This window comes from Symsagittifera roscoffensis, chromosome 5 (assembly GCF_963678635.1).
Source record: "Symsagittifera roscoffensis chromosome 5, txSymRosc1.1, whole genome shotgun sequence".
Lineage (NCBI taxonomy): Eukaryota > Metazoa > Xenacoelomorpha > Acoela > Convolutidae > Symsagittifera > Symsagittifera roscoffensis.
Window position 1 is genome coordinate 27,929,818 of NC_087066.1, and position 8,529 is coordinate 27,938,346.

An 8,529-nucleotide genomic window follows, 5' to 3' on the forward strand; every position below is an offset into this window, starting at 1 on the left:
TTCTGACTACTTACGTCACTTGCCATAAAACTTCTTTTCGCTCTTTGTGATTAAAAAGTTGGGACGTGGCACGGCCACGCACCCATTAAAATTAACTTAACGTCACTCACCAAGTATAATCAGTTATTTACGCAGTCCTTTCAATATAAAAACTAAGAAACTCTGTGGCTAGGAAAGTTATTGAGTTACTCACCCTTCTCGAGCGAGTTTACTCAAACTTACCATGTCGCCACACAGTGAAATTGTGTCTTACACAGGTTAAAAACTTCAGTCGTGTTTAAATAGGTAAATATACTCACCTATGTTCTATATATATACATAAGTAGTATAACTAAAATTTTCTTTCAACAATTTTAACAATTGCAACAATTTTCAAAGTTTTGTTTGAACAAACTAAATCAAAAAAAAAGTTTAACAAGTTCAATAATCAAACTTGGTTGATTGGTTTAAGTTTTAACGCACAAAGACAATCAAGTTTTTTCTCCTTCTCTTCTTTTCTTGCTCACGTCTTCACTTGACCTCTTCGTTCCATCACCTTCATTCCATTGCTTCTCCATCCTGATCTTCAGCTTCGCTGTCTTCTAGGACTTTCTCCAGCATGTCCATGGAGTTGCGGGCCGTGCCCCAACTCTCCTGTTCCAACAGCCTCGGTTTGCAACAAGGTAGCAGGTCCACATTCACCTTTTGCTCCCGGTTCCTGCAAAAGCTGTTGTGAAGACACAGGCTAATATTTTGTTCTAGGTCAGCTCTTAAGACTTCTTTCTTCTCCTCTTCAGTTACACAAGGCGCTCCAGCTACTCGCTTCATCGCCGTGGTGACCGCGTTTCTGTGAGTTAGGAATGCTCTCTTATAGGCTTCCGGTCCTATATCTAGCTAGAAAGATTGATAGGCTTCCGTGTTCTTTGACATGTGACGCTTCGCGCGTTCATACATCAATGACGTCATCACTGCACGGAACCAAGGCATCAATCTTTGCCTTAACCATATTCTTTCAATGGCTTTGGGTACTCTCAGAACCTTGCAGGTGGTTCTGAAAAGATCCAATTCGCGACTCATCTTCACGTTGCTCAGCTGCTCAGGAGTCGGCACGGCCGTCTCCTATTCACTTGTGTCAGCGTTAGCCTCCAACCATCTCACTGCCAGCATGGCACTAACCACCACGATTGACACCTGTTGATTCTGATCGGGCAACCCCGTAGAGTACAACTCCTCCACGTCCCATGCTAGCATCAGATTCCCGCGTTTGGGGTACCACAACGTCTGCGCCAAGCAGTGGCAAGGATACTCCCCATGGGTTCTCACTATGTTCCTTCGGGTCCGATACCCTGAGGCTCCCAGCAACGGTTCCACCTCCATCATAATTCTGTGTAAATCGTCTTTCTCTTCTTGGTGGGAAATTCAGTGGGTAACGCTCCACTCGCTTTCTGCTTTTGGAACTCTCTCACATTACCTTCGTTCAGTCTCAGGAACTCTTCACCCACTACACCTTGCAACTCGCCTTCAGATCTCTTCGGGACTGCCCGAAAGATCTTCGCCAACAAATCATATGACCTACCCCACATTCTGGCCAACCTCACGCACTTTGGCACAGAGAAAAGTTGGTCAATCAACACCTGCTGCGTCCTCGCATCAATCACCACCATGTGTGTAGGATACCTACTTTTGCAATATGGCGCGGAGCTTGAACCCACCAGATATTTTGAACTAGTAGATTTATGATAGGCTTCACTATCCTTCAGATTCATTACGTTTTCCAGGACTTCTCGCCAGCCTCCGATCTTCTGCTCTGTCTGCAATGCTCCAGAGAATACTTCCACGCTGAGGGACGTCACTAGCTCATGGGCACGCTCCAGGCGCTCAAGCGATTCTATCGAACTCATCATGCTACAAAATCCCAAAGCTGTGGTCAAGTTTAAATCTGTCACCCCATGACAGTCCGCGACCAACTCCATGCCACTCTTATCCGACATGCTCAATCTTCCGTACAATCGTGCCAGTTGTCGATGCTGCTCGCTCATCGTAATCAGGCAGTGTCTCAAGTTGCAAACATGTCCTTCCATCCCACTATGTTGAGCCAAACAGGTGCCTTGCTTCAACCAATTGCTCGATGGACTTTCCTCGGATAGCTCCGTGGATGGGTTGCTCTTCCGCTTCGTCATCCTCATGGCCAGCAGATGGTGTATCATTAGAATGGCGTTAGAATGGGGACACCAAGAAGGCTTCATGAGCTCCCACATGGTTACTAGGCTGGTTTTCAAGGGACCGTCCCAAGAACCACAATCAAATCTCACTTGCCCCTTCAGCTCGGGAACCGAGGGTTCGACCACTCTTTTTTCTAAAATAATTTCCAGCTTGGGTTGTTCCACCATCAGCATTCCAGTTTCCTTAATCCGTTCGACCCAGAAATTGAGCACTATGACTTGCTCATAGTCGAAGTACGCTTCCATGGCTTCTTCATTCACGAAGGGATTATACGCCATCCCCGGTATGCCAGACACATATTGGAATGACTTCAGTTTCCCTAGTGTTGCAAAGTCTTTTTGTCCCCTGACTGTTTCAATCAACTCCCGGCTCACTTTCAATTCTTTGTTGGAATACCTTCTCACTTCTTCCAACTTGCGATAGCTCTCCATTTCATTCGACTCCCTTATTGGTACAATCAACGGCATATCCTGATACAGTTCCAGGAGTGCCCTGAGGAAATTTTTTTCGCAGTCAACTCCCTTTTGCCGAATGATCTTTATGCATTCTCCCAAAACAGGAGTGGAGATACGATCCACCACGAACCTGACAAAGCAAAGGGCATCCTTACGCTTTGCCGAGACTATCGCAGAATCGTCTTTTGAAGTCAACGCTCGCAGGGCTTCCATCAACTCCAGCTCCTGTTCCTTTGATTTCAAATCATTACTAGCTTCATATTCCGCCTTCTTGATGCCCATCAAGCACCAAGCCAACCGTACTTGCAGGTCAGTTCTCGTGCAAGGATGAGCCAGGTACGCTGCCATCGTCGCAGGTGCACGCATCGTCTCGTCGAAGTATCTTTGGAGGGTCGCCCTCCAAGAGATTTCCAGTAGTTTTTCCAGCCCGATTTCGTTCGCCTCTGAGGACATTACCGTGCCGTATTCTTTCGGATTCAAGTTAGAATTCTCCGTTAGCCCTTTCAGATATTCCTGCATGGCTCGCTTCTCGCTCCAAGCCATCAGGTGCCCTCTCGCGGAGTTTCTTGCCTTCAACATCTCCACATAACCCCCTGCTGGATCTCCCACGTGGACCGATTCCGGCACAGTGACTCGACTGTACTCGACCACGTCGAGTTGTCCCTCCAGTTTCATCCGGGCCATGTTGGTTCGCGACGGCCTGTAATCTTCAAGTCCTCCAGATCCACACTGACTGATGATCTCCATTTTTAGCTTAGTGTCTGCTAGGGCTCGTGCAGTCTTCTTTGATTTTGTGGCTGTCGTGGTCAGACCTGCCAAGAGCATAGGTGGTATCAGGTTCTCTTTTTCTCCCCCGGTCAACGTCGCACCATCTCCTTGCCGCTCTCGCCTGAATGACCTGCGCTCGTCAAAGAGGCCACAACTGCGCTGGCTCTTGACTTCACCACTCTGGTTCACGGCTCGACTTCCTGTCTTCCCTTTCAGCCGCTTCAGCCCCTTTCTGGCTCGTCTAACGGGTAATTTCTTTGTGACCTGCTGATCATCGGCACTGTCTTCTGTAACTGACTCGGTCAGAACATCAGACTCCACGGAGCTCATTATTTTCTCCAGGACCTCACGCATGATGGGTTGGTTCAATCTCACCTTCATTATGGACTGCGTCCCATATCGTCGTATCAAGTCCCATGACCTCTCCATGAAGTTCACTCGGCTCCAGGTTGCTCCTGTCTTGCTTTCTAGTTCACTTTGGTATCTCTCCCATTCCTCTTCCGGTAGCGTACTCAGGAAGGATACCCTCATCGACTCTTCATTTTTTCTCCTCCTCGGTGACTCATGGAGCAATCTTTGTGGATCCCTACTTCGACACTCTCTCGCCTGACTTATTGGGTCCATCGGGGGTAAGTCGGCCGACGCCTCCTTTGTAGGGGACATGAAAGACGATGGCGTCATCAGCAATAGATTCCCATCGACTTCCCCATCGTCGTCTTCACTGAACCGGTATTCTAGCAAGTCTCTCTCCAACGCTCCTAGATCCGTCTCACCCGGTTTTTCCGTCTTTCCCCTGATGTCGTCATCGTCTTGATCCATCAATTTATCGTCATTTGCATCAGGTTTCGGCTTAGGTCCTGAAGGGCCTTGTCGTGTGTCTATGCCCGAGTCCGGCCGCGCCGGTATGGTCATGTCTCCTGCGTGATAAAACAATTCATCGTTCACCAGGAATTCTACGGACTCCTCGCCATGTGGTGCCAGGTCCTCTATCGTTATGTCTGAGCCTCCTCTGCACTCCTTTGCCACTTCCAGCATCACTACTTTCACTTCTCCTGACCACTTCAGTCATACACCTCGTTCTTCTATAAATTTAGCACCAAGGTGGATCGTCCACCTGTATCTGTGTCAGGGTAGCACAAATGAGCGCTGTCACCTTGATGACCTGGAGTATTCTAGGTCTTTTTTGATACAAAACATAAAACATATCATAACAATAACATAACACATAAACATCACACATCTACACTATCACATAAAAACATAATCCTTAATAATGTACCTAAAACCTACTCCTAATCTAAACTTGACACTAATTCTTCTCAAGTGAACTTGATAAAAACCACTTATTGCCGAACGCAGTTCCTAGCATATGCTCAGATAGTATTTTTTATGTAAGTAAACCTCTATGTCAGTTTCTGAAAATATCACATGTACAAGGGCGTACAACTCTCTCGGATGTAGCTTTCCCCTATTAGGATCATATACTGGTAACGAGAGAGAGGTCACTCCTCTCTCAACCAGAAAATCCCTAAGTCGAGTCAAGGCCAATACCAAGCTCTCTGGATCTACGTGTTGCCTATCAGTGGCCTTAGTAAACAGGAAACACAAATATTTCCCTGGTATCTGTGATGCAACAGGGGGCAGCGCTATCATCCCTCCCACAACAGGCCTCTGTTTCCATAAAAATTCGATGTTCTTATACTCTCTTTTGAAATCAGCCGCTAGTTTTGTTTTGAAGCTTACGACCGCGGTTATCGCTATAGCACATGTGCGTTCCGTGAGTATGAAATCGCTGTCAGTTATGACGATATTGTTTGAATAATTGTTCAGTAGGTCAAATTACAATTCAAAAATTCGTCCAAAAGGTGGTTCTCTAGCATTCTTGCCCTCTGTCTCTAGTTCTCCGGTTTCCCTTGCCGATTTCAATTTTTTTATTATCAAATTTTCGGTGTGGGTGAGTCCTATCCCCACTCCCCGGACAAAAATATCCATCGACGTCCCCGTCGATCGCCCAAAGTCTAGGAGATCGAGGTTGGATTGTGGAACACGTTGAGGACCATCTGGGGCGACCCAGTTGGACTCGGTATTGTCATGACTGACGTATTTGATGCCGTCTTTATCGACGTCCTGAATCGTCACGATTGTCTCTTTTGGATCTGTCGGCAGATCATGGAGCCACTCGAGCACCCGCAAGTTCGTTAGTTCTTGCTCATGAGTCTGTTCCGCTTCTGGCTCGAACTCCACTTCCGGTTCTGATCGATCGTCGATCCAATCTTGATCCATGTCATTCACCAAGTCGATTTCTTCTAGCACCGCCACTTCGTCCAGTCTTACCAGCGAGTCCATCATATCACTTACAACTATCCTGTCTACGACGAAATCCTCGCCGTACGGATTGTATTTCTTCTTGTCTTTTCTCTCTTGCTCTGGCGTGTTTCCATGGTGAGAGGAAAGTCAGGCTGTATTCCTTTGTCAATTTCGATTTGTTCCGGGCAATCCCAGTCTTCCTCGGCATAAGGTAGAGTTTCATCGTCCACCTCTACTCGCTCGGTCAACTCCAGATCCAGTGGTAGGTCGCAATCGTCCACCACCTCATTCCCGTCGTTTTTGTCGCGAGTACACCTTTCATTCACCTCACAAGCAGGATCCACTATCAAATAGTCTCCCTCTTGCATGTCCGCTGGGATGCACCAGTCCTTTGACGAGGCATTGTGTGGTTTGATGTTTTCGTAGTGAGCTGCTCTTCCAGTGCTCAATCGATAAAAACGACCACCTTGGTGCACCTCTGTTATCTGAAATGGACCACGCCATTTCTTTAATAATTTCTTGGTTTCTTTTGGTGGAACCACTTCCTGGAACACCCAGACGTAGTCGCCAACTGAGTAGGCTTTTGCATCGGCTGTCCTTTTATCAAACCTCCTTTTTTGTCTAACTTGCGCTTGTTGCGTGTTCCTCCTGCATAAGTCATTGAGGTCCTGCTGTGTTCTAATATCATCCCGCACGTACGTTTGCGGTGCTGTTCTCTTCCCCTCATATTCAGGGTAGTAAAAAGTCAACGGAAGCGCTTTTTCGTGACCCGTTAGCATCATATGCGGACTTATTCCCGTGGTGGAATGCTCTGTGCTGTTGTAAGCACCCATCACTTGCGGTAAGTGTCTATCCCAGTCATCCATGTAGCGTGAGCAAAAAACTCTCAACATGGATACCAGCGTGCGATTCTGCCTCTCGACTAGGCCATTCGTTTGCGGGTGATAAGTGGTCGAGTGGGCCTGCGCTACCTGCGACCTTTTCATTAACTCCTTCGTGAGATCACCCACGAATGCTTTGCCATTGTCCGATTGGAATGTGATGGGGCAGCCGTGCCTCGCTATCCACACATTTATCAAATGATCGCACGTTTCTTCCGCTGATGCTGTCATGCAGGGTGCTGCCTCTGCATATTTCGTAAAATGATCAATCATTACCAGCACCTGATTGTAGCCCGTGGCTGTCATGCATATCTTTTGGTGATCGATCTGCACCACTTCATTGAATCCTGATGATTCTATTGATTGCAGAGGGAATCTCAGTTTCCTGGGATCCTTTGCCTGCTGACATGACAGGCATGCGGTGATCCATTTCTCACAAGCCTTCTTCAATCCCGGCCATTCGAATCGTTTCTGTATCCTGTTGTACACTTTGTCCACGCCTTGATGGCCCATTTGGTCATGTGAACGAAAGAGCAATTCGGTCTGGTATAACTGTGGTAACACTATCGAGTTGTACTTGTAAAGGACCTTGTCCTCCTCTCTACGTTTACAGGCTACGATTCCGTCTTTGTTCAGGTACAACAGATCTTTTCTTTTCAGGTACAACTGCTTCAAGATCTTGTAGCTGTCTTCTTCCAAGTCTCCTTTGTCAGGTGCTCCATTCTCGATCCATCTCTTCAGACTGCTCGTCATTCTATCATTTCGTTGAGCCCTTAGGAGATCCGACAGCCTGTACCTGGCTTTCAAAGACGTCTTTACCACGTTCATTTGCCCGCTCATTATCTCCGGGGCATGGGCATCGTCCATCAATGTAACGCACCATATCTTCTTCAAAGGCGTTGCTTCCTGCACAGATGGCTCCAGATTGGTACGGACGACCGTACCATGTGGCAGTAATCTGGTTGGGTGTTTCGAAACTGGTATCAACTCGAGCTCATCGGCGGCATTATCCACCACGGTGCCCTCCTCATCGGAGGTGTACCTGTCTCTGTCCGGATCCTGATGCATTTCCCTGTCCAGCCCGCGTTGTTTCCAGTCCACCAACAAGGAATGAATCGCAATCTCCGATACATCAGAATTAGAAGTAGTCTCGGATGTGTTGTCCCAGGACTGCGACCTTGAGTCATCACTTCAGTCGAGTGACTCTACACCATCACGTTCGACTCTGTCTGTGATGTTTCTCGACTCCCCGGACAAAATTCTGTCTCTGGGTGGTCTCATTAACCTCTCCCTAGACAAATCGTCCTGTACGGGCCTGAAGATGTCCGACTCCCCGGACATTGTTTCGTCCCCGGAAGAAAAATCTGAGCCCGGCTCGTATTCTTCTCTTGCATCCGTGAAATGCACTCTCCTCGCGAAGCTGGATTTCGACTTGATCCTGACTTCCTCTGTGGCTTGGGTCTGATTCAGTGTCAAATATTCAGTGAACGAAGTTCTCAACAAGACCTCCTTCGGCATCGAGCTCACCAGCTGGTTGACTATCGACCTGCAATCCCGTTCAACACCTCGGCTGCGAATGGACACTGGCCTCTTCTCTGTTTTCTCATTGACAGTCAACCGCTGCATGGTCTCCATCCACTCACGATCATGCCTATCCACTTCCCTGTCCAACAAGTCACGGAGCTTTCCCATGACGACCGGCGCCACGTTCACCGTCCTGTTCAAAAGAGCCATGCTGTTTATACCCAGCCTGGTAAGTTCTTGCTGTACCAAATTGGATCGTACTAGCAGATCCAACGGAACGGGCTCGCCTCTGGCTAAAAACTTTATCTCCGCGGCCGTCTCCACTGGAAGGTCAGGTTGTCCGGGTATAGGATGCCCTGACTTATCTAACCACCTAGTAAGTGGCAGTTTGT